The sequence below is a fragment of the Schistocerca gregaria genome, chromosome 2, assembly GCF_023897955.1.
Source record: "Schistocerca gregaria isolate iqSchGreg1 chromosome 2, iqSchGreg1.2, whole genome shotgun sequence".
NCBI classification, from domain to species: Eukaryota; Metazoa; Arthropoda; class Insecta; order Orthoptera; family Acrididae; genus Schistocerca; species Schistocerca gregaria.
Genome location: NC_064921.1, coordinates 523,650,268 through 523,677,338, shown reverse-complemented (window position 1 = coordinate 523,677,338; position 27,071 = coordinate 523,650,268). Strand labels below are relative to the sequence as shown.

The following is a 27,071-nucleotide window of genomic DNA, read 5'->3' as shown; positions in this document are numbered from 1 at the left end:
CCTCATTTCTTACATGATCAGTCCACCTAGTTTTCAACCTCCTCCTGTGGCACCATCTCAAATGTTTGGATTATCTCTGTTCCAGTTTTCCCACAGTCACTATCTCGCTGCAATACAATGATGTTCTCTAAACGTATATTCTCACAAATTTGTCTCTCAAATTAAGGGGTATGTTTAGTGTTAGTAGACTACTTTTGGCCAGCGCTAGTCTGCTTTTTATGTACTCCTTGCTCCGTCCGACATGAGTTATTTTGCTGCCTAGGTAGCACAATTCCGTAACCACATACTTTTTGATTGCCAGCCCCGATGTGACGTTGGTCGTTGTTTTCACTACTTTTGTCTTTCTTCGATTTACTCTCAACCTATATCCTGCACTCATTAGACTGTTCGCTTCATTTAACAGATCCTGTAATTCTCGTTCACTTTCACTGAGGATACAAAGTCATCATCGAATCTTTTAATGGGTAACTTTTCACCTTGAATTTTAATCCCACTCTTGAACCTGTCTTTTATATCCGTCATTACTTCTTCGAATAGGTATTGAACAGTAAGGGAGAAAGACTACATCCCTGTCTAATACCCGGTTTAACCCGAGCACTTCGTTAGTCTCCCACGCTTTGTTCTTGTGCATAGTGTACATTACTCGTCTTTCCCTATAGCTTACTTCTATTTTTCTCAGAATTTCGAACATCTTGCCCCCCCCCCCCCCCCCCCCCTTAAACTGCCGACCTTCGACGTTTCGTCGTCGGTTGCACTATGGTCTTGTTTGTTACTTGTTGAGTGTCTGCTAAACAGCGGCTTGTGAACTATGTACCTATTTCTTCGGTGTAATACAAATTTTTTTTCACGGAAACGTGTTAGTTTTTACGATCCTAAGTTTGACAAAATTATTAGTCAGTGAATGGAGAAATAAATCAGTGATATAGCTCAAGAAATAGACGAAGAAGGCGACGATTTTTCCATAGCCAGTGATCACAGTTCCGTTAGCGGAGGATCATTCAGATGAACTTCAGGACGGTTATTATAAGGAACTTTCTGTTTCTCCAACAAAATACTTAAAGCATTAGTTAAAATCAAATGTGCAGATGACAAAGAAAAATGTAGATCCCAGCACAGAATGCGAATGTAGCAGAGTTTGGTTTCGTATCTATTTAGGGAAATTTCCTGTGAAAGTTTAAACCATGGAATTGAGCTTTACGTGAAAATTTACTTATTACGAAGATACTATAATTTAACAGAATGTAGTCTAATAGTTTATGTTTACTATTTTAAAAAACCGAACGAAAATATGTGATTTTATGTGATAAAAGATAAAATACTGCTGCTTTGTTTAGTGCAATAAAAATCGGGAAGTATTTAAACAACACCTAAATAATTATAAAAATAAATATTACGTAACTTAAAAGTTTCATAAGGTTTGCGCCTTAAATCTAGGTCCTAGAGACCCCGCCTTACGGGAAAGTCAGCTCGCGAGTTAAGGGCTGGCACACATCCAAATCTCCGTGCCACAGTATCGTAGCGCACCATATGAAGTGACTAAATAAAGCCTGATTTAAAAGAACGCAAAATGCCCAAGACTGGCGCTGTTTTATAGAAGCTCGAAACTTAGTCTGGGCTTCAATGTCAGGTGCTTTTAATAGTTTTCACAATGAAATTCTGTATCGAAATTTAGCAGAAATTGCAAAGAGATTCTGGTCATATGTAAAGTACACCAGCGGCAAGGCACAACCAATACCTTTACTGTTCTATAACAATGAAATTTTACCGCTGATAGTACCACCAAAGTGATGTTGTTGAACACGGTTTTGCGAAATTCCTTCACCAAATTTGACGCAGTAAATGTCCAAGAATTCGAATCGAGAACAGCTGCCAACACGAGGTGCTTCGGATACACAACAGCTCGCTCAACTAAAGATCCGTATCTGAAGACTGGAAAATCACACAAATCACACCAACACTCAGTAATGGAAGTAGGAGTAATCTGATGAATTTCAGATCCGTATCTCGGATGTTGATTTGCAGTAGGATTTTGGAACAGATACTGTTCTAACATGAAGAATTATCACGACGAAAACGATGTTGTGACACACACCAGCGTAGATTCAGGACATATCGTTCTTACGAAACATCTAGCTCTTTGTCGCGAAGTAATGAATGCAATCGACAGGGTATCACAATATTTCTAGGTATCCAAAAGGCTTCTGACACCATTCCTCAAAAGCCGCTTCTAATGAAACTTTGCGCCGGTGTAGTATCGTCTCACTTGTGCGACTAGATTCGTGATTTCGTGTCAGGAACGTCATAGTTCGTAGTAACTGACGGAAAGTCATCGAGTGAAACAGAAGTGACGTCTGGCGTCCGCAAGGAACGTATTATAGACCCCTCTGCTTTTGCTAATCTATATAATCGATTTAGAAGATAATCTGAGCAGTCGTCAAGGACTGTTTCAGAGTATTTACTGTCTTGTAAAGCACGCAGAATATCAAAACCAACTGCAAAACGACAAGTTATCTATATGGTGCGAAAACAGCAATTGACTAAACAATGAAAAATAGAAAGTCATCCAAATGAGTAGTGAGAGGAACTCGCTAACTTTCTGCCACACGATAACTCGTACAAATCTAAAGGTTGTGAATACCTAGGAATTACAATTATGAACAATTTAGATTGGATCACACAGATAACGTTGCGCCCAACGCCAACCAAGGACTGCGTTTTATTGGCAGAGCACTTAGTAGATGCAGCATATCTATTTAATAGAGTGCTTACATTACGCTGTCTTCTGGTGTACTGCTGCGCGATATCGTTTGCTTCCCTGCCAGAACTGATGGAGGATTTCGATGAAGTTGAATGAAGTTTTGCATTATTATGAAAACGTGTGTGTGTGTGTGTGTGTGTGTGTGTGTGTGTGTGTGTGTGTGTGTGTGTGTGACGGATGCGATACGTGAGCTGGACCGGTAATAATCAGAACAAAGGGGTTTCTCGATGCGTCAAGAACTCTTTATGAAATTTCTATCGCCAGCTCTCTCATCGGAAAGTGAAAATATTTTGTTCATTGCCACCTATATAGGGAGCAGTAATCATAGTGATAAAGAAAGAGAAGCCAGAGGTTCCACGGAAAGATGTAAGAGTTAATTTTTCCCATGTGCTGGAGAACAGTAGAGAAATATGTTGAAAGTGTTTCACTGAATCATCTGCAAGCACTGAAGTGCGAACTGCAAGGTCGTTATGTATATATAGAAGAAAATGATTGATAAAATAGAGTATCGTGCAGTAATTCGTATCCTGATTTCGAATGGTAATAACGCTTCAACAATATGTGCTTAGCTGGTGGGAGTGTAGACCAACATTGCACCATCATATCAAACAGTGCTTAGGTGGCGGAGAGGCCAAACAAACCCGAATGAGCAATAAAGTGAAAGGCGATCTCTCCGTGAAGAACCGGGTATCGTAAGAGAAGTAGAGGTCCTAATGTACCCAAACCGGCGTGTCGCAACTAAGGCCATTATAGAAAAAGTGAAAATTAGTTACGGCTCAGTTTTCAAAGACTTTCACGATATTTCGAACATGAGAGAGATCTCCATATGCTGCTTTCCGCGACTGCTCACACACATTCAAAACAATCCCGCAGATGTTGCAGCATGTCAGGCCGGTCCAGATGGTATCTTTAGCGGCCCGTTATCACAATCGACTTGTGCTGGATGTATGGCTTTCGTCTCGAGAAAATGAGTTTAGCAAGCAGTGCAAATACTTGGATTAATCATTACTGAAAACGGAGAAGACTTAATTATCGTCCTGTGAGATGTGTTGAGTATTTTCTGAGACTGCTATGGTGTGGTACTGGCTGATTAGGCTCGCAAGCGTCAGACGGAGCGGTGCGGGAAGCAGTTGCGAGGGATACGCCTCAGCTCATTCTGCACAGAAGTCCCTCATTTCGTTTGCTCCACATTTAGCTCCCGCGCATATTCTCGTAACACGGGACCCAATCTTCCCGGCTCGCCCGAACTCTGCAACGTCTACCTGCTGGTGGAAAAATAAACACTCTAATTCGGCAACTGTTGCCGAAGCGCCTCAGCAGCAACTGCTACCTGCCCGTAGCACACCAGCTACACAAACTCGGGCAAACCCTCCCAAAAATGAACTCACTAAGAGCACGAACTCCGCCATTATTTATAAAGTTCTTGGAGAATACAGTGACCACAGAACCAATGAACAAGATATCAAAAGAAAGCAATTGTACGTAAACATAAGATTGTACTACAAATTTCACATACAAAAATATCTCCTGAAAACAACAGCATTTCTTTTATCTTATGTTCCGCTCGCGGCTGCTTTGTATGAAACGCACTCCACAAAATCTAATTTCCCAGTCTCAGCACTTTTAAGTAAATCTCATTTCTGTTCCAGGAAAGCTTACGTCTTCCCGATTTTTTAGTCCGTTTTGATGATTTGTGTATTTTGCAAAATGGTTAAAATGGCTCTGAGCACTATGGGAGGTCATCAGTCCCACAACGGCCGGCGCATTTTTGCAGAGTTAATTCTTAAGTAGGTATTAGTTTGCTAATGCGTCAGACTTCAAAGTGTTTGGGTGAGGAGATTCACACAAAGCTTTAGAACGCGAATGAAAGCTTTCACAAGCTTAAGTCTCTCTTCACAAGAAAACGCAAACTGCTGCCCAAACGTGAGAAGGAATTTTCAGTTACGTAATCTGCAAATTTTGTGAGTATTTGGCCTAGTGGCTGTATGCTCAGCAGGTCAGCATAAACATCAGGAATATCTTGAGGCTTTAAGTAACTAAACCCGAAGATGTAATGCAACCACTGGTCTTTTTCACTGTTCTGGCACTTCTACATCGATGCCAAACGAAGTGTTTATATTTTTAGTCACCTGAAACACACAGAAAAAAAGGTTTGTGAAAATTTAAAGAGAAGGTTTTTTACGGTCCACGACATAAACAATGTACTCAACCCTTGTTTGAGTGAATGATGTATAGCTAATTTTAGGAATAGTGTAATTTCAAGTATAACTATATTCTACTGCTTTTTTTTTTTTTAAAAAAAGGAAATTATATTCTATACTAAGTACGGCCGTTTATCCTTCAACATTAGTACAGTTTCCTTAAAATAACTGTTACAATTGAGCCATGTGAAACAGACAACCAGTTAACTGATGAGGAGGCAACCTTGATATTCTAATGAATGGACTGTAAAGTCAATTACCTCCGTTTTTACATTGAAAGACAGTTGTCTCTTCCTACATTCATTTTGAATACTGTGTATAATTTTCAGATACGTTTCCTCCTCCTCATATTTTATAAGGCAGAACGATAATGGTATGTGCGAACCACCAGAGTAACCGTGGATTGTCAATAACTGAAGAACGTGTTTCGATACACGGGGCGTATCATAATTAATGGCGTAAACGCATACAGTTGACACTACACTATACTAGAAGCAAAAGTGTCTCGGTAAACATAGGGGCGAAAATGCATACCTTAAGAGCTATGAGCGATTTTTATCTTCGATACTGTGAAACAATTCTCTTTTACTGCAAGCTCTTTGCTTTCCATCTTTTGGGAGCTGGTAGTATGGACCAAAACACGAAAGAAATGTCCATTAAACCTGTGCTGTAAAATGCATACCTTAAAAGTTATGAGCATTTGTTCATTAGAGGAGTTGTGTTTCAAAGTAGCGAAGATTTAGGGAAATCGCGGAAAACTTAAATCAGGATGGCCGGATGCGGGTTTGAACCGTCGTCCTCCCGAATGCGAGTCCAGCGTTTAACCACTGCGCTACCCCGCTCGGTATGAAGTTCGGGTGTCTACGGAACCAGATACGAGTATCGGTGCCTTTTCTTATATACGCACGAATGGTACTCGGTGTCATTCATGCGACAGGCCTGAAGATAAGTAGATTCGAACGACGAAACTGGTTGCCTAATAAAACAGTACTAAAATAACGGCTGTTGGTAGAACATTATTACATCTCGTCGGGAAACGCCGAGTGAAAAACCGCGTCATGTCCCATGGCGTAGAGCGCCAACCAGAGAGTACTGTCACTCGCGAATGTGATGTCACGTACAGCGAATTAACAGGCGAATGATCATTTGCAGGCAAGTTTACTCACAACACCGTCTGCTATTCAAATTTCGCCATGAATGCAGAGTTATGTCAGGCGGTGAAAACGTATTTACTGCGCAAACAAGGGGCCTAATTATACGGGGCGCGGAAGTAATGAAGCGACGCAGGGCCACGCAAGAGCGCGCAGTCGGGCAGCTGCGCAGAGGTGGCACGGCCGCCGCCCCCACCACCAACATAACCACAACCACCGCCACAACCTCCCCCGCACCGCGTCTGCCTCGACATCCCGGGGGAAACAACACCTGCCGGGCTTCCGACGTTGCCGCCAAGTCTGTTTTCCCGGATCCCTTTGTTCCTCAAAATAAACCGACCACACGATACACTGAAAAGCTAACCAAATGACCGCACCTGTTTGGCTGCAGGAGTATCTTTTTACGTCTCAAAACATGATTTGGCGACGGCGTCCACAGGTTCATGGCCAGCGTCACTGGCTGTTGACGTGGGAGTCCACGATTTCGATGCCCGGTAATCGCAACTGATATTTACACAGGTGGGGAAGTCTGGATCGGGGTCCACTCAACCTGATGCGACCATTTGATAAACTACTTTAATAAATGAAGTTATTAACAAGCAAGTCGCCATAGTAGTGTGAACTCTAAAGCCCTTCAACATGCTCGGAGCTAAGGAACCGCTTATTTACAAATTAGTGTCTGACATATTACCCAACTCGTTACACTTTTGAATCGGTTTTGAAATAAACATCTGTATTAATCATTTTGCTGGGACTGAAAGCTCCTGTTCATTTTTCTGGATTCGCGAATTACATTCGGTTTTTCAAATTCCACCACAAAACGCATTGTATTTTCTTTTATTATTTATCCATACATGTTTCGACATTGTGTGTCAACTTCTGTGGATCTCGACATATTTCCGTAAAAATAAAATACAAAGATCACGATTGTTTTTCTGTTTCAAACCTAGAAAGTGTAACATGCGCGATATCTATTTTGTTTCCATTTCTCATCTGAAATTAAGTTAACTGTGAAAATTAATTTGTACAGGTCGGCTTGCGTTCATACCTTTTTATGGTTTGACAGCATGTCATATGCAAAGCAGTCTGAAGGATATGTTTCTAAAATTGATAAGTTTTAAATACTTTCTACGAGAGTAGACACCATCTTGCACTTGCAAAATAGTAGATCTTTAGTGGAAGATCGCCAGTTTCAAAAGAACAGTGTTATTACTTTAATACCTGCGCAACCGTGTCACGGTCGTGTATCTTCAACAACTTTCTTTTATTTTGAAAATTTGTCCGTAGCACGAAACACGTTCAGGTATTAAATAGCTTTTGCAAAGCGGTGGATCGAAACTGATTCATTTATTTCAGGTGTAAAGGATTCTTCTTTCAATACTGTTTCGGGGACTGACGCATGATTTCTATATTACCTTTTATTTGGTAACTATAAGCGTATGAATGTGAAAAAAAAAGCTGAATACTGAAGCAGTACTGCAGATACGAATTTAGATAGCGTAGACGTCATAATTTAGTACTTACTAATTGTCACCAGATAATCAGACTGACAGAAACTGACCTGCTCCGATTACTTTTTTCTTTCTTTTTTAGTACTGTAACTGTCTGTAAACATGTTGCCAAACGCCGACGGTTCCTGCGAAACGTGATGTTATTACACAATTTTATTCATTTGTAATGTCTTCTTAACGTAGTATTTAATTGCTTTAATTTTCGTTTCCTGATTGGGAATTACCAAATTTTTATCGGAGTAGGTTACTGGAAGCCAGTTAACAATTTCCATTGTATTTTCTTCTTTTGTCGAGAAGAAAACCACTATACTTCTATATTTTCCATTAATGTTTTGCCACAATTAATTCAAGCTGCAGTGTCGTAATTAGAGCAATACATAACATTCATCACTGATGATGAAAGTGGCCGCGATATGAAGATTAAACGCACTTTCTTTCTAGGATGTAGAAGCAGTACAGTCTACATCAGTGCCCTTAAAGACTGAGGAAAATTTCTGATTGGGAAAGATTGCTCAAGCCGACGACAGTTTCGTTCTCCATAGAACAGTCCCAGCATTCGCTTGCTTGTATCACAGAAATCCTAGGGAAAATTTTTCTTATTCCCGTGTGATAATTCAACTCACCACCTCTCGAACAGCATGCGAAATACCTTAACTGGTGCGGCGCATGACTTCCAAGAAGACCACTGGTTTCATACCCCACGAAAATAATACGTTTATTCTTCCCCGTTATTTTCTTATGCGGTTGTATTTAAACAAGGACTCGGACATCTTATTTACATTTGTCACTTGAAAGTATTGCAAGTCTCGTCAAGAAACATAAGTGAAAGAACTGTTCTTGTTGATATACATTCATAAAGGCTGCAAGCTGCTCACGATGATTTAGTATTGCACCTCTGGTCATCTGGGATTCGTGCACGCAGTATGGCAGTTGGTATGTTCTTATCACTGTTACTGCGATTACAACCTACGAGGCCGTGCTGGAAAGTAAATGCCGCCCTCTGTGGCCGAGCGGTTCTAGGCGCTTCAGTCCGGAACCGCGCTGCTGCTAAGGTCGCAGGTTAGCATCCTGTCCCGGGCATGGATGTATGAGATGTCCTCAGGTCAGTTAGGTTTAAGTAGTTGTAAGTCTAGGGTACTGATTACCTGAGATGTTAAGTCTCATAGTGTTTAGAGCCATTTGAACCATTTGGAAAGTAGATCCTCCGAATCTTTCATGTGGAAACTCTTATACACCTTTAAATAAAAACGAACATTATTAACATTCTACATCTTTATTCTGCATCATGTTTATTTCTCAACGTACAGTATTCACTCTCGCGACGAACACATTTCTCGCATCGAGAGACCTGTATGTTGATACAGTCACTGTAGAATGTTTTGCTTTGTTGACGGAGCCACAGGTTCACCTCTGCTCTTCCCACCTCATCCCTATCAAAATGAAGTCCTCGAAGGTGTTCTTGACGTTATGGAAACATGAAAATCGGATGGGGCCAAGTCGGAAATGTATAGAGGATGATGGATCACATTGAACCCAAGCGTCGAATTTTTCAGCTCTCGTAAGTGGTGCGGCATTGCCATGCTGAACGCGAGGGTGATCCATGTGCCGACAAACTCTTCTGGAGTTAGAAATTCGATTACAGCGCGCTGTTTCTCACGCCCCGACACAGTTATGTTACGCACCGCCATATTACCCTTCTAACGGCAGAGGGTGTAACTTAGCGAAGCGGGAAAGTAGATCGAGGAATATGCATGACATGTAACGCCTAAACCAACATCGAGAACAGAATTAAAAATTGGGTGGCATTAGTTCTCAGCACGGCCTCGTACAATCAAGAAACATCGGGACCAAGTTAGCTTCATCGAGTGTGAAAGACTGCTCGGAAGCACATTAATTCTGCTGAAATATAATCCGAACAATGTTTCACATCTGCAAAATCGTGCCAATAGCAGCGCTTTCAACTCAGCGACTTTTTGCCCTAAAAACTCTGTTAACACTCCACATTAACTATTTTGTGACTAAGCATTTTACGCCGCATATGCTACAATGTGCTAATGTTCCGGTATTTGCAATTCTTACTCTTGCAGCTGGAGAAAGGCGGTTCCATTGCTATCTAACTTTTGCGAGCGAGGGTGAGCCGGGCCGCGTAGCGACGGAGGAGCTGGTCGTCGTGAGAGAAGCAGGCTGTGCTGTGGAGCTTAAGAGCAGAGTGCTGTTGCCGTCCGGGAGATGTATCTGCCGACTGGAGGGGAGACTGCGGTTGGCACAGCCTGAGGCCTGTCTGGACAATAGTCTGCGTCGAAGCCAGGTTCGTGTTCTGGGAGCGGTCACAACTTGTTACTGCCTGTCTTCCCCTCACCAATAAATTGTCGCCAACAACGCTGTTAACGTGTCACAGATTTGTGTGATTTTACTAATATAACTCAGACATATTATACAGACGTGTGTGTATGTTTGTTTGTCCCACATCTCCTCCTAAATAATCGGACCGATTTAAAGCAAAGTTGACTCAACTAAACGGAAAGAACCGCTGTCAGGTTAGGAACCACTTACGCACCTAAAGAGAGGGACGGGAGTGAAAATTAAATGTAATCCGCTAACCGCGAATACCCGAACTTTATTCGCCCAGTATTTGAGAACGAGAGCACTTAGTGCCCTCAAATAGACTTTACACAATTTCGAACCTTTATGAAACTTTCTCGTTGACAGACCCCACACATGATGAAAGGAAGAAAGTTCAGGTATGATGTTTTAATTTATTACTTCCTTAGTACGAACTGTACTCGCGACACATTTTGCAAGTGGTATTCACATATACCACTGAGCGTACCTGCAAATTTATATGATTATATGTCACGCAGGTCACAAGACATGACGTCAGGAAGATAGAGCTGCGTATACAAGAAACTGTCGGGCTAAATTCCCTAAAGATGGGGGTGAAACATAGGTAAAACTATGTGTGAAATATGTTAAATGTATGTGAAATAGAAGTGTCATGTGTGTACGCGGGCAAAGCCACGAGTAAACACTTCCTCGTAGACCAATGGATCGGTTTCAATCAAGTTGGCAGCCATGCATACTCTATCTGAAAAGGAAACTGGGGCGGTAAGAACAAGCAACCTCTTATAGGGTGGGGCAGAGAGGAGGAGGGAGGTGGAGAGGTACAGAAAGACGGGGAGGTGGAGAGATAGACGTAGAGAGGGAAGGAGGGAAGAGAGTAACAGAAGACTGGAATAAATACATTCTCGGCCAACGCAGGGTACTCGGCCAATAATATATAAAATGTCTCAATATAGTAATTAATTTCTAAGCTATCGCAAACTATTTATTGTAACACTAATTCGTTCACATGAGCGAATATACATTATTTCAGCATAATATCGAAGAAATTGAAGTTCAGGAAAATAGAGCCTTCGAAAAGCACACATCCGAAAAAATGTGAAGTAAACGTGCCATACAATTAATTTAAGATCTGTTACAGCAAAAACCTCTCAACTTTGAGAATATCGTATTAAACACGTTATAAAATTTAAATGTATGCTCACAGTTGTCGGTATTTTACTAAGCACTGTGACTGAATACCAGTCCACAAACTCAGACTGTACGAGCGCAATGAGGGCAACGTTTTCCCTCTCAGTCGTTTCCGCAAACGTTCGGCAAGTCATTCTTTTTCCTTTCTGGTAGACCTTTTCCTTTTCCGTCTACCCTTACTCAGCTTCGTGTGATTCGACGGTCCTCGCTGTAGACCCACGAAATGTTGGATTCGTTGTTGACAGCGGACATGGTCAGCCTGTGTGTGAGCTACTTGATCTGACCTTTCAGGCCGCATGCCGGTCCATGTGGTCACGCCCTCACTCAAGCAACTGGAAAAAGTATTCTGTGTTACACGTAAGTTGTAATTTCTGTAATCCCTTGGATTTTCGAGACGCTTTAGTTTCCACGCTACTTTACTTCCCGTGAGTTAGCTGCGTAATCTACAAACTGATTGTCACCGCAGCTATCTCCAACGACTAATTTGATTCGAGTCATGGTGATAATGTAACCTGTGCCAGTTCCTTCATACATTTCTGCATCACTTCTATTCGATTTTATGTTGATAATCCTATACTCGCCTGACCGGAAGTACTGTTTTTCCTGCCAACTCACTTCGCTACTTCCCAATATGTCTAAATTAAAAAAAAAAAAAACATTTCTCTTTTTACATTCGCTAACGTACTTATCCTCTTAAGCAATCTTCCACGTATTGACCCAGAGAAAGTCGTCTTTTTTACTCTCTCCTGATAAGTACATCATCCTGTGGAGCCGTCGCCCGAAGGTCATATTGCGAGGTCTATTTTATCTCCGGCGTACTTCACCCACGAGGATGCCGCAATATGTAAGTCATACAGCAGAGCTGTATGTCCTTGAAAAGTGTAACGGCTCTAGTTTCCTCTTTCTATCACCCGAACGCAGTAAGAACACAGGAAGGCCTTGTTGGCTGAAGTTACATGGCCAAAGTGAATCATCTGGATTGTCATTCCTGCAACAACTGAAAAGGCTGCTCCCCCTTTTCTGAAACCGCGGCTTATTCAGACCTCTCCACAGAGACCACCTACGTTGTGGTTGTACCTGCGGTTCTTTAATCTGTATCGAGGAAGCACGCAAGCGAACCCACTTCGGCAATGTCAATGATCTGTGCGGGGTGCTGCAAAATATGTATATAAAAATATGTACGATTTTACTATTTTCTGGGGTCGTGGGAAGAGTCATGATCCTACTACCCCTTCTTGGATCTGCTACTGACAATAGCATTACCGGCACAACGAGATCAGCCGTTTAATGAACAAAGTAAGAGCATACGGACTATCAGACCAATTGTGTGATGGGATTGAGGAGTTCCTAGATAACATAACGCAGCATGTCATTCTCAATGGAGAGAAGTCTTCCGAAGTAAGAGTGATTTCAGGTGTGCCGCAGGGGAGTGTCATAGGACAGTTGCTATTCACAATATACATAAATGACCTGGTGGATGACATCGGAAGTTCACTGAGGCTTTTTGCAGATGATGCTGTGGCGTATCGAGAGGTTGCAACAATGAAAAATTGTACTGAAATGCAGGAGGATCTGCAGCAAATTGACGCATGGAGCAGGGAATGTCAATTGATTCTCAATGTAGACAAGTGTAGTGTGCTGGGAATACATAGAAAGATAGATCCTTATCATTTAGCTACAAAATAGCAGGTCAGCAACTGGAAGCAGCTAATTCCATAAATTACCTGGGAGTACGCATTAGGAGTGATTTAAAATGGAATGGTCATATAAAGTTGATCGTCGGTAAAGCAGATGCCAGACTGAGATTCATTGGAAGATTCCTAAGGAAATGCAATCCGAAAACAAAGGAAGTAGGTTACAGTACGCTTGTTCGCCCACTGCTTGAATACTGCTCAACAGTGTGGGATACGTACCAGATAGGGTTGATAGAAGAGAGAAAGAAGATCCGACGGAGACCAGCGCGCTTCGTTACAGGATCATTTAGTAATCGCGAAAGCGTTATGGAGATGATAAACTCCAGTGGAAGACTCTGCAGGAGATACGCTCAGTAGCTCGGTACGGGCTTTTGTTAAAGTTTCGAGAACATACCTTCACCGAAGAATCAAGCAGTATATTGCTCCCTCCTACATGTATCTCGCGAAGAGACCATGAGGATAAAAACAGAGAGAATAGAGCCCACGCATAAGCATACCGACAATCCTTCTTTCCGAACAATACGAGACTGGAATAGAAGGGAGAACCGATAGAGGTACTCAGGGTACCCTCCGCCACACACCGTCAGGTGGCTTGCGAAGTATGGATGTAGATGTAGAACAACATCAGCCCTACGTAGGTGGTCGACGACGTGTTGGAGTAGGCGAGAATGCTGCGAGCTGTGCGCCGAATTAATAGGAGCACGCTACCAGAAAATCACCATCAAGCAAACAAGAATTATTTACCTATATACCGTATGACCCTTAACACCGACAAAATCTCGGTCATTTTCACAGATTATAATGATTGAGTATTTTGACACAAGGGACCCGTGATGTCCTGGAGGTAGCGGAGAGGGGAAGGGAAGAGTTTCTCCTGATCGGGGGTGGCTACGTCGTGGGTAGCGACGTTTAAAGCCGTCGCTTCCTTCCGTCGTCTCCACGGCTATTGTGGGACATTTGATGTGGTGGAGCCAGGTTTTAATTCCGCCGCTAATGTACTTCACCGAGGTTTACTCACTGCGAGGCTGTGTGGCAGTTACCACCTTCATATAACGGGAGTTAATGGAGAGCTCCCGTCTGCCGCGTTGCGTCTTAGTGGCGGAACACATTGAATGAACTTACACTGACGGAACAAAAATCTCAATAACAAGAAGAGTTGTGTGAGACAAACGAAAATTGGTAGACGCGTTTCTACAACTGAAAGATGAAGTCTGTTAAAAATTTCGCGCCAGTCGCTCGAGAGTGCCGCTGATAGAGGCACCATGAGGAAGTAAATCGGGTTTGCTTTAAATATGCGCTTTAACGATCGTGGTCGTGAAGCTGGATGCTTCTTCTGCGACACTGCAGAAGGATTTAGAAGCAATGTAGCCACTGTACGTGACTGCAGGGAACGGTGGCCACAGTAGTGTTCGGTCGTAAGAAGACCGGGCTCCGGACGACCACTTGGCACTAACCAGAGGGAAGATCGTCGTGTCCGGAGCATGGCTGTGGCGCATCGTACTGCGTCTGCAACAGTAATCCGAGCAGTAGTAGGTACCACACTGACACAACGAACCGTTACAGATCGGCTACTTCAAGGACGCTCCGACCGAGACGCCATGTAGCCTGTGTTCCACAGATCTGAGACCACCGCCGCTTGCCACTTCATCAGTGTCAAATGAGAGCTCATTGGAGGACAGGGTGGAGGTCTGTTGTGTTTTCTAATGAAAGCTGGTTCTGCCTCGCTACCTGTGATGGTCGTGTGTTTGTTGAGGAGGCCTGTCTGCGTGATAGACACACTGAACCTGCACCTTGAGTTATGGTCTGGGGCGCGATTTCATATGACAGCAAGAACACTCTTGAGGTTGAAACTTCCTGGCAGATTAAAACCGTGTGCCCGACAGAGACTCTAACTCGGGACCTTTGCCTTTCGCGGGCAAGTCCCCTACCATCTGAGCTACCGAAGCACGACTCACGTCCGGTACTCACAGCTTTCTCATTCTGGAAACATCGCCCGGGCTGTGGCTAAGCCATGTCTCCGCTGTATCCTTTCTTTCAGGAGTGCTAGTTCTGCAAGGTTCGCAGGAGAGCTTCTGTAAAGTTTGGAAGGTGGGAGACGAGATACTGGCAGAAGTAAAGCTGTGAGTACCGGACGTGAGTGGTGCTTCGGTAGCTCAGATGGTAGAGCACTTGCCCTCGAAAGGCAAAGGTCCCGAGTTCGAGTCTCGGTCGGGCACACAGTTTTAATCTGCCAGGAAGTTTCATATCAGCGCACACTCCGCTGCAGAGTGAAAATCTCATTCTGGTCTCTTGAGGTTATCCCACTCACCATCATTACAAATTTGTACGTAAGTCTGGTAATTCGATCAGCTGTGCTGCCATTCGTGAACAGCATTGGATATTTTCCAACAGGATGACACTCGCCCACATACAGCTGTTCCAACCCAATATGCTCTACAGAATGCTCAATCACCAGATCTGTCTCCAATGGAACGCGTACAGGACATCATCAGATGACAACTCTAGCGTCACCCCCAACTCGTATTACCTGTCCCTGTATTGACGGACGAAGTGCAACAGGCATAAACTCCGTCTCTCAAACTGCCATCCGGCACTTTTCTTTTGAACTGCACGTTTGCATGCTTCCATTTAACTGTCTGTATACCCGCTTTTTTTGTACCAGCATTTCACATTTGCAATGGCCTTTCTCGCACTTACATTAACCTGTGTCCTTGCAGCGTTTATCACTTAACTACGTTTCCTGGACAGATGTTTTCGCAAAATTTCATTATTCTACAATAACTATTTCTTGATGGGTTTTTCTCCATCAGTATATTTTCGAACAAATTAATGCTGGCAGGGTTTGCGGGAGTTCGAATACCTAAGTATTTAAGTTTCCCTTCTTTAAAATTTCCAAACGGGAGTGACAACTGTAGCTTGTGTGTGCGCCTTGAGTGATCCTGATAACTAATTCTACATCGCCTGGGCGGCACCTTACTTTACGCTGTTTTGGTAATTAATACGTTGTCCTACTGTTTGGTTCATTTGATAAATTTCACTCGCTCTTAAATGCGTACGTTATTTTAGATTACTTTTAATTATTTAAGATACTATTTGATTGTTACCACTGTATCTATTCTGTTTTAGAGCTCTTAACACCTAATTATATTCTACCTACGCTGAATAGGCTCTGGTTTCCGATGACGAATGTAATTAAATACCGGGTTCTTATCAAGTTTTCAGGTTGAATGTTGGCGTTCTTCGTCGGCAAAATCTGGATTGTCATCTAACCTACTTTGCGTTGCTAGTGTTTTAAAATAATTTCTGATAAGTGGTCTGAGCTGCTTTTCAGGCGTATTTACAGTTTTAAGTCCTGTTGCTAGTGCTTCTGAAACTATTCTGCATTACTTGTGTTTTTAAAATAAATGTGGTAAGAGGTCTAACCTGTCGGGCTCTTAAATAATTCCTCCATACAACTCCTGATCAGCGCCTTTGCAACGTTTTAATTTTGGGGGCGCTACAGTGCATTAATTATATTACTTTAATACAGATGATCACATTACCAGTGTGTGATATATGTAAATTTATGGTAGTGAAATAAAATTGATTAATTTTTCTGCTGATTCTGGGTCCAATAGTTCACCATTTCCCCGAAACTTAATCATTTCACTTTCGAGCTGTCTCGGTTTTAATATCGAATAAAAGCGATACGTAGACTGTCCACCAGAAAAGTTTCCAGATTGATTTTATTCATGGTGTATAAGCGACGTCGGTGCAGTAACTACTGGCAGCAGCTTTAACTGACAACTGTTAACAACAGATGTACACTTGACCACTCAGTTGCGAGCCAGGCAATGTCAACTGGACGTGCGGTCCAGTGTGTCGATGTTTTCGTGTCACAAATCGCAATGGAGCAACACTGCTCAACAAAGTGCTGAAGACGTCCCCTAGAACGTCTTAAGTCAAGTTTGTCTCGCACGCATTGACTGTCGAATAGAGACAACGGCGCATGGACACCTGCCGCGACTGAAATGTAAAACCGAAACTATTCTTTTCTGGAAGGAAACATCGCGCGGTTGGTGAGGCTTTGTGATACCAGTACGAACCTGCCACGAAAGGATAAAAATTCACATGAATGCTCAACGCTTTAACATAACGGACAGTCAAGCCAGCGTGTGTGTGTGTGTGTGTGTGTGTGTGTGTGTGTGTGTGTGTGTGAGGGGGGGGGGGGGGGGGAGGGGAGGGGAGTTTAATAACTTCCCAAAGAAAGACTTTTATGGCAGTTTCACATGATTTGTACGAATGTTTTGCGAGTTGTACCTGAGTGGGTGGTGTATGGAGGAGTGGGGGGTTGGGGGGGAGAGGGTAGGTACTGTATAGAACACTTATAAGCATTAAAGCAAGCATCTTAAGTTCCCCTATTTTTTATTAATACAGCCTCGTAACTTTTTGAATTTATGAGATTTTTACTGCGACGCTCTGTAGAATCGCAGAAATTATGACAGCCGTAGCAAACATAAACGACTACAGTGTTATTGTGTAAGGTAGCTACTTCGAACAGAATGTTTCGCAGAGAGGTCTAGCCGAACATCAGTACTGCACAACAGTAAGAAGGCAGACTCCTCTTCGGAGTGCAGCCACTGTCAGCTGGTACAGCGAAGCTACCCGGGAGCAGCAACAGAGCGCCCCCCCCCCCCCCCCCCCCCCCCCCCCGGCTGCTAACCTCGCAGAAGCCATTTCCTGGCCCCCTGGCCCGTGCACCGCGCTTCCGCGCCATTTCACTGGCGCCGGAAGCAACTCACGTCTGGACGCAGACACAGACACCGAAGAGTCCTGCCGCGATCAAGCAGCCTCCCAGGTTTTATTTCCGGTGACGGAAAGTTATCGCTGCCCAGTGTTTTTCACACTGATTGCGGCACCACAATTTGAGGCTCTCACCTCTACTCCCCTTCGGCTGTCACTTTTTATTAGTCATACACGACGAAGTAAAGGGTAAACAGGAATACGAGGAGATACGAAGTACACTTCAATCAATCATAATATAGCGGAAACCCTGAAACAAAAATCTGTGTCCAGTAACTGAAAAGAAACACAGGTCACACCAGTCTGCTATAAGAGTATCAGGAGTTTTCGACATAACTATCGTCCAGTATCTTTATAACCTATCTGTTCTAGAATCCTACAATATATTCTGACTTCAGATGTAATGCGATATCTTGAACAGAATCCGAAAACACGTCATGCGGAGCTAAACGTCCACTTTCCTCGTGATATCCTGAAAACCATGGATAAAGGTGATCGGATGGATGCTGTATTTCTTTATTTCCAAAAAGCGTACCAGTACCACATCAACGGTAAGTAACAGAAGTACGATCGCGAAGAATATCAAATGGAACGTGCAACTGGACTGACGATTTTCAGGTAGGGAGAATGCACAGTGTTACACCTAATGGAGAGTCATTCGCAGATCTGCAAGTGATTTTAGGGATAGGCGCGGGGATGTGTGATGGCACCCTTTCCATTCACATCTTATATTAATGACCTAGCAAAAAATATCTATAGTACATAAACTTTTCGCAAACGACGCATTTATCTAGAACGAAATACTGCAATAAAAAGATGAAAACAAGACCTGCACACTCAGTCAGATCTTGGATAAGATTTCAAACTGGTGCGAAGATACGCAAATCCCTGTAAATGTTAAAAAATATAAAACAAATTGAATTCTATTAGTACAATATAGGTCACAAGCCATAAAAATACCTCTGTGTAGCAATTTGTGGGGATATGAAGTAAAATGATCACATACACCCACTCGCAGGTAACGCAGGTGGTAGACTGCTGTTCATTGGTAGGACATTGGGAAAACACAGTCAGTTTACCTAAGACACTGTTTAAAAAACCCTTGTGCGACCTGTCCTAGAATATTACACGTGAGCGGCACCCAGTACCAAATAGGACTATCATGGGGTATTCAACGTACACGAAGAAGAGCAGCACGGATGATCACAGATTCTTTTTTTTTTTTTTTTTTTTTTAATCCACGGCTTAGTGTCACGGAGATGCTCAAAACCCTGACATTTGATGTCGGTGCAGACTATCGTGTGAAAGCGAACTTCTCAAGTTTCAAGAATGAGGACTAAGTGAGGAATCTAGCACACACAAATGTCCATTAGGTACAGATCTCGTGGGAAGGGACTACGAACGCAGAATAAGTAATTAAAAATTTAAGCAACCATTTGTCCCATGCTACTTACTCTAAAAGAACGTGAATAAATGCTAAGAAGTGGAAGAATACGAAAATCCTTTGTCGTGCTCTTCACAGTGCTATGCGGAGTATTGATGCAGAAAATGAGATTGGTATTTATTTTACGATAGTAATACCTAAAGCTGCGTTTGTAATGTTCTCCTAAAGAGACAGTTAGTGATATCGTTCTAATGGTATTTCTGCAGTGGAATATGCTAGTCCACAATACAATCTTGTTCATAATGATAAGTAGACGCTCGCTACCGACTGCCACACGATAAAGCCAACGAAGGTGCTGCCAAGGATTTTTCCTTTGTTGGAGGACTGGTACGGGATGTATCCTGGCTCGTGCAGTAAACTGAAAGGAGGGTAAGTAGCGGCATCACCTGTAAAGTCGACTTGATTTGTAGGGTAGAGAAAACAGGCAGTAAATATTTCCTCGGGAAACGGCGGAAATCTTTGTAGAGCTCCTCTCACGCTCAAATGAATCGTTTAACTGCAGTATTCTACACAGTCTTACTTTGTGGACGTTCATTTTTCCACTTGACTGGAATGTAACAACATGACTGAACGGTGAACGTGGAAGAAAACTTATCTTCCGCTACGCCGCCCATAACGGACTCACAAAACTCTGTACCCTCATGAAGGATTTGCAGCAACTATGCTCTGTGTGGTTTCAGAGACACATCTACCAGGCATGCGAAGAATGCCTAACAGTCCACTGGGACGACGAACAGAGTTCTGTGGACTGTGTGCAAAACTGTTGAATTGTCTTCTCGTGTTGAGCAAAAACACAGGGCAAACTGCTGATTTCCTCCTATATGAATAACCAAATCCTTGAAACTGCTGGCGCTAACGTTAAAAACTATGAGCTGTAAGAAGGTAGCATCGTACTCTCTACTAAAATGACGTCGGAAACTTAACTGCGCCTGTTGATGAACGCACAATGAATGTTGTTGTTGTTGTTGTTGTTGTGGTGTCGCTATGTCCACTCCACACGCACTGGATAACGAAAGAATTTGCTGCGCTGCGGGGAGTCTACCGGCAATTTAAACTATCTGATCATACGTATCCGAACATGTGTTATTGGACATTAATATGGAAGGTTCCTACCCATCGCCTTTACATGGACTTCGACTCTGCTAGGGACACTTGAGGTATCTGAAAGCCTACATCTACATGACTACTCTGCAATTCACATTTAAGTGCTTGGCACAGGGTTCATCGAACCACAATCATACTATCTCTCTACTATTCCACTCCCGAACAGCGAGCGGGAAAAAACGAACACCTAAACCTTTCTGTTCGAGCTCTGATTTCTCTTATTTTATTTTGATGATCATTCTTACCTATGTAGGTTGGGCTCAACAAAATATTTTCGCATTCGGAAGAGAAAGTTGGTGACTGAAATTTCGTAAAAAGGTCTCGCCGCGACGAAAAACGTCTATGCTGTAATGACTTCCATCCCAACTCGTGTATCATATCTGCCACACTCTCTCCCCTATAACGTGACAATACAAAACGAGCTGCCCTTTTTTTGCACCCTTTCGATGTCCTCCGTCAATCCCACCTGGTAAGGATCCCACACCGCGCAGCAATATTCTAACAGAGGACGAACGAGTGTAGTGTAAGCTGTCTCTTTAGTGGACTTGTTGCATCTTCTAAGTGTCCTGCCAATGAAACGCAACCTTTGGCTCGCCTTCCCGACAATATTATCTATGTGGTCCTTCCAACTGAAGTTGTTCGTAATTTTAACACCCAGGTACTTAGTTGAATTGACAGCCTTGAGAATTGTACTATTTATCGATTAATCGAATTCCAACGGATTTCTTTTGGAACTCATGTGGATCATCTCACACTTTTCGTTATTTAGCGTCAACTGCCACCTGACACACCATACAGCAATCTTTTCTAAATCGCTTTGCAACTGATACTGGTCTTTGGATGACCTTACTAGACAGTAAATTACAGCATCATCTGCGAACAATCTAAGAGAACTGCTCAGATTGTCACCCAGGTCATTTATATAGATCAGGAACAGCAGAGGTCCCAGGACGCTTCCCTGGGGAACACCTGATATCACTTCAGTTTTACTCGATCATTTGCCGTCTATTACTACGAACTGCGACCTTCCTGACAGGAAATCACGAATCCAGTCGCACAACTGAGACGATACCCCATAGCTCCGCAGCTTGATTAGAAGTCGCCTGTGGAGGAATGGCAGTCATACATCGCTAGGACCAGAAATCAGAGAACGTGTTGGTGGTGGACTCTATGGTTTGGAACGAAGTCTATGTTGGATGTCATCCAACATCGATAGTGTGATTGTCATGTTGATACAATCAATCATCGCCTCCGAGCTCTGCCTTTGCTGTACACAATAAACGATACTCTAAAATGTGTTCATTTTCTTCCGCATTCAACATTTTATTAAGCACAGAAAGTGATCCACACCCTAACCACAATAAAGCACCCTCATAACGCAAACCGACCACCTTTCTACTTCTCTGTACGACGCATAATGGCAGGTACGTCTTCAGATATCCGCGAAACCCAAACTGTTCCATGGCGTCGCTCATTACACCACCTCAAACATCGTTTAGCTTACACTATATATACCGATGAATCAAAGAAACTGCTTCAACTGCCTAATATCGTGTAGGGCCCCCACAATACGCAGAAGTGCCGGAACATGACGTGGCATGGATTCAACTAATGTCTGAAGTAGAGCTGGAGGAACTGATACCATCATACCTCCAGGGCTGTCCATAAATACGTCGGAGTACGAGAGGGTTGAGATCTCTTCTGAGCAGCACGTTGTAAGGCATCCCAGATATGCTCAATAATGTTCATGTCTGGCGAGTTTGGTGGCCAGCGGAGGTGTTTAAACTCAGAAGAGTGTTCATGGAGCCATTGTCCTGCTGGAATTGCCCTAATCCGTCGGAGTGCGCAATTGACATGAGTAGATGCTTACGTACGTGTCACGTGACAGTCGTATCTAGACGTGTCATGTGTCCCATATCACTTCACCGACACACGCCCCTCACCATTACAGAGCATCCACCAGAGTGAGCAGTCCCCTGCTGACACGCTGGGTCCAAGGATTCATGAGGTTGTCTCTATACACGTACACGTCCATTCACGTGATACAATTTGAAACGAGACTCGTCTGGCCATGCAACATGTTTCCGGTCATTAACAGCCGAATGTAGGTGTTGACGTGCCCAGGCGAGGTGTAAAGCTTTGTGTCGATCAGTCACCAAGGTTACACGGGTGGGTCTTCGGCTCCGAAATCCCATGTCGATGGTGTTTCGTTGAATGGTTCACGCGCTGACACTTTTTGATGGCCCAGCATTGAAATCTGCAGCAATTTGCGGAAGGGTTGCACTCCTGTCACGCTAATAGATCCTTTTCAGTCATCGTTGGTCCCGTTCTTGCACGATTTTTTCCGGCCGCAATGATGTCGAATATTTGATGCTTTACCGGATTCCTGATATTCACGGTACACTCGTGATATAGTCGTACTTGAAAAATCCCCACTTCATCGCTACGTCGGAGATGCTGTGTCCCGTCGCTCGTGGGCCGACTGTAACGCCACTATCAAACTCAGTCAAATCTTGATGAACTGCCACTGCAGCAGCAGTAACAAATCTAACAACAGAGCCAGACACTTGTTGCCTTATATAGGGGTTCCCGACCGCAGCGCCGTATTCTGCCTGTATGCATACCTGTGTATTTGAATGTGCACTCCTATACCAGTTTCTTTTGCTCTTCAGAGTAGGCAAATGGTTCAAATGGCTCTGGGCACTATGCGACTTAACTTCTGAAGTCATCAGTCTCCTAGAACTAATTAAACCTAACCAACCTAAGGACATCACACACATCCACGCTTGAGGCAGGATTCGAACCTGTGACCGTAGCGGTCGCTCGGCTCCAGACTGTAGCGCCTAAAACCGCACGGCCACTCCGGTCGGCCTTCAGCGTAGGTGTGTGGCCAATGAGAAGCTACTCGACAATTGTACCCCATTGTTCTTAACTCCCTAAGCACAATCGCTGTGCTTGCTGACTTTGGAACTCATGAGTAAGTCCTGCCGCTGATTTCACGATATTTTAGCAACCACCCTCCGTAATACTCTATGATCCTTGTCAGTCAGTGCATGAGATCTGCCTGATCTTGGTTTTCGCTGCGGTTGTTCCTTCGCATTTCCACTTCACAATCATGTCGTAGCAGTCTAGTTGAACAGCTTTAGAAGGGTTGAAATGTCTTCAATGGATTTATTACTCAAGTAACATCCTGTGACAAGTCGAAGTTCGAAGTCACTGAGTTTTCCAGGCTGAGCCAGTCCGTTGCCACTCCCCCTCTACTGACAACACGTTCCGTATTACGTAGTGATGTGCGAACACATTTGTCCAGGTACTTATTGGAGCCAAGGTGTGTGTGTGTGTGTGTGTGTGTGTGTGTGTGTGTGTGTGTGTGTGTGTGTGTGTGTCGGGGTGGCTGGGGGAGGGGGGGGGGGCGGGGCGGAGGCAGTAAGTCCGGAACTGCAGTGGCCGCGCTGCGCCTGGCTGAGGTAAACTAGCTGCCCGGCCGGCCCACGCCGGCGTTGTGTGTGACCCCAGGCCCAGCCACAGCACGGCACGGCACAGACGGCATCGATCCGTCGGCAGAGGCGGGCAGAGCGCCCGCGCACACCCCACGCACCGCACGCACGTGTTCGCCCCCGCGCCGCCGCGCGTCAATGCCCTGTTCGGGACACCGTCTGTGTTGACGCACTCTCGGCTACCTGCTGCGGCCTGCCGGCGGTACGGGGTGAGCGAACAAACTACACGCTAACTACAGATGGAAGCGACGAAACACATTATTAACCTTTACAATACTCAAAATCTAGCGTATGCTAGTTGCAATGCTTAGTCTTATTTGTATGACTACTTAGTTAAGTGACATGCACGAACCAAGCCCAGTGCGTACTGCATAGAGAAAACAACATACTGTAATGTCGCCAATCTGTCTCCGTTCCCCTTCCTCCTTCACCCATATCCTATTAGACCAGTATCACATTTTTCGCCTGCCATCTGATCTCCGGTGGGAGCTGACATTGCTGGGACACATTCCTCATGGACGCCCAGTTACTGCTTTAAATGCGTGCTCTATGGACTTGATGCGGAAACAAACCAGAGCGATGCATGTCACTAAGACAAAAGAAAACGCGTGGCATCGCTGTCAGCCAAGAGAAGCGCAAAACTTTTAAAACCTGTGGTAAAGTTTAGAACCCCGCTGCTGCTAAGGTCACAGGTTCGAATCCTGCCTCGGGCACGGATGTGTGTGTTGTCCTTAGGTTAGTTGGTTTAAGTAGTTCTAAGTTCTAGCGGACTGATGACCTCAGATGTTAAGTCCCATAGTGCTTAGAGCCATTTTGGACTAATCCTCCAAAAGCACTCACTACAAAGTGATTAAACATTCTAGAATATTTTACGTCGTTAGTTCTCCAGGAGCATTGCTCTTGAGGTGTACCCGGATCAGAGTAACACAATATTGACAGTAAATGTTTACGAAAGGATTCCATAGTAAGAACCAACCACAGAACGCGCTTTGACGTGCCTTTTGTTTTGCTCGCTGCTGCCAATTGCTCTGCAGACGACGACTACGGCAGCTAACTCTCTCTCTCTCTCTCTCTCTCTCTCTCTCTCTCTCTCTCTCTCTCATCCGAACAGGTTTCGAAAGGCCCAACAGCACCGCCCGATCACCATGTCATCCTCTGCCGAAAGCGTCACTTAATGCGGATATGGAACGCATGTGGTCAGCACACCGCTCTCCCGGCCTACGTCATCTTTCGTGACCGGAGCCGCTCCTCCTCTTGAATCAAGTAGTTCCTGAATTGGTCCCACAACGGCTGAGTGCACCCCGCTTGCCGACGGCACTCGGAAGACACGGTCACCCATCGAAGTGCAAGCCAAGCCCGACAGTGCTTATCTTCGGTGATCTCATGGGAACTGCGGCAACCACTGCGGCAAGTGCGTCGGCACGGCAACTAACGCACTTCTTCAGTTTCGTTTTCGTCTTTTGCTTTGTTTATTTGTGCTGATATTTTCATAACGTCCGCACCTGACCGCGAAACTAAGCAGCGAAGTTAAAAAAAAAGGTGCAAATGGCTCTGAGCACTATGGGACTTAACATCTGAGGTCATCAGTCTCCTAGAACTTAGAACTACTTAAACCTAACTAACCCAAGGACGTCGCACACATCCATGCCCGAGACAGGATTCGAACCTGCGACCTTAGCGGTCACGCAGTTCCAGACTGAAGCGCCTAGAACCGCACGGCCACACAGGTCGGCGTAAGCAGCGAAGTGACAAGGCGCACTTAGTGCTTCAAATTAACGGAAAACGTACGAAAAAATTCAGTACTGAATGTGACAGCTGGTGCTACCACAGTTGTATTGGGCGTGCGCGTTAAAGAAAAAGCGACAATATTGTCCTTTTCAGTGCGTTTCAATCATTTTGTTATTCTGATCGAAGTACAGACACTGCAACTGCCACCTGATGACGGAGAAAAGCATCCGAAACGTGCCGTAAATAAAGTACTTTTAAGTTAATGGCTGGTTAAAAGCAATACAGAAACTGCCTACCAGTGAGGTGTAGTTGACGCTCTGCACACAAAAGAAGGTTCTTTACTTTCTTGTTACGCAGAACACGACAGTGACATCGGGTGCTTGTAGCTCTTCACAGGTATCGGGGTCAGGCGGTCTTCACCTTCCCCACCAGTACAGGGTACCGGAATCAGGCAGCAGTATCTGTGTAGTATACAATAGCCTCGCAGAATTGTCAGCGCACAATAGTATCCGTCAAAAACTCTGCAGCCAGTGACTCGACACCCACGCTACGTCACATATTCGCCTCTCGTCAATTTTTTGCAAGTTAGAACCATAACGACCACGGATATATTTATGTATTAAAAATAAAGCTGCAGGACCGACTGTAATGATCTACTACAGGTTGGTTTAATGTGACATGAAGAAGAATGAATGTTACAGGACAACTTTAAAACGAATGCCCAACAACTTTGTAATGATGGAAGTGTATTAACAGCATTTCTTTCCTGATAGCATTTGATATGTTAGGGTGCGTACATCTAAGACGACGAAAATCTGTCTGTAACCAAAACGGAAAAGATGAGCACAGGTATTACTTGAGAAGAATGAAAGTAATTCTCCAGTCCAAGTGAGCAAATTCGTCAGCTCCGCATAATACTGTGTGTCACACGTGCTTCCACCAGCACTATATTATTACCGTTGTTGAGAAACAGGTCAGATTTCGAAGAACACTTTCACTGTCACACTCCTTGGAACGCTATCTCCCTGCCAGGCATTACAAAACCGGCGCCCTAATGCACTCGCGTTGCAACTTGGCGGCAGTCCGTAAGCCACGGGCAAACTGTCGGCGGCGGTGGCGGGCCCGTCCAAACACGGCTGGCTGGCGCGTGACGTCACACGAGCAGCAGGTGGCTCTGCAGCCGCAGCCCGCTACGCACCAGCGGGCCCGCGCCGTGCCGGAAACGGAACACCACCTCGCTGTGAGCTTTACACCGCCCGTCAGGGACGGTTCTTTGATGTGACGTTAGAGCGATGTTTAGGCTGCATAAGGTTTCCTATCAAGTGTCTTTCTTTCGCCTTACGCAGTAGTTTGTAGAAGCCACATATGCCCGCTGCATAGCTATGATGATCATTCCTGCAATACATATTAGTACATCAGTCATTAACATGTACATCACAAGCATCTGAAGGACAGTGATACGGTTTTTTTTCGCTCCATTCAGTTATTTTAATTTTGAGAAAAATACTTCAGGAGTATCAAAACAATTACCGAATTCGATTGAAGATTATTTAGCGGACACAAGTGAGTATGTTGTTTCCGATGGGAAGCTATCGACAAAATTGTGGACGAGGACAACACAAGGGGCTATTAGGATCGTTAGAATACATTTAGTGTCGTGTCTTCGATGT

The 27,071-nt window shown here is 44.1% G+C and overlaps 1 protein-coding gene and 1 non-coding gene across 2 annotated transcripts in view; one reads left to right on the top strand and one right to left on the bottom strand.

Annotated features, from left to right (window-relative positions):
• The window catches only part of LOC126330168 (protein FAM43A), a 592,769-nt gene that overhangs the window by 319,037 nt on the left and 246,661 nt on the right, over positions 1-27,071 (bottom strand). The window lies entirely within an intron of this gene.
• Positions 14,988-15,062, top strand: Trnas-cga (transfer RNA serine (anticodon CGA)). The gene has a single exon. It is a non-coding gene; the product is annotated as a tRNA-Ser (tRNA).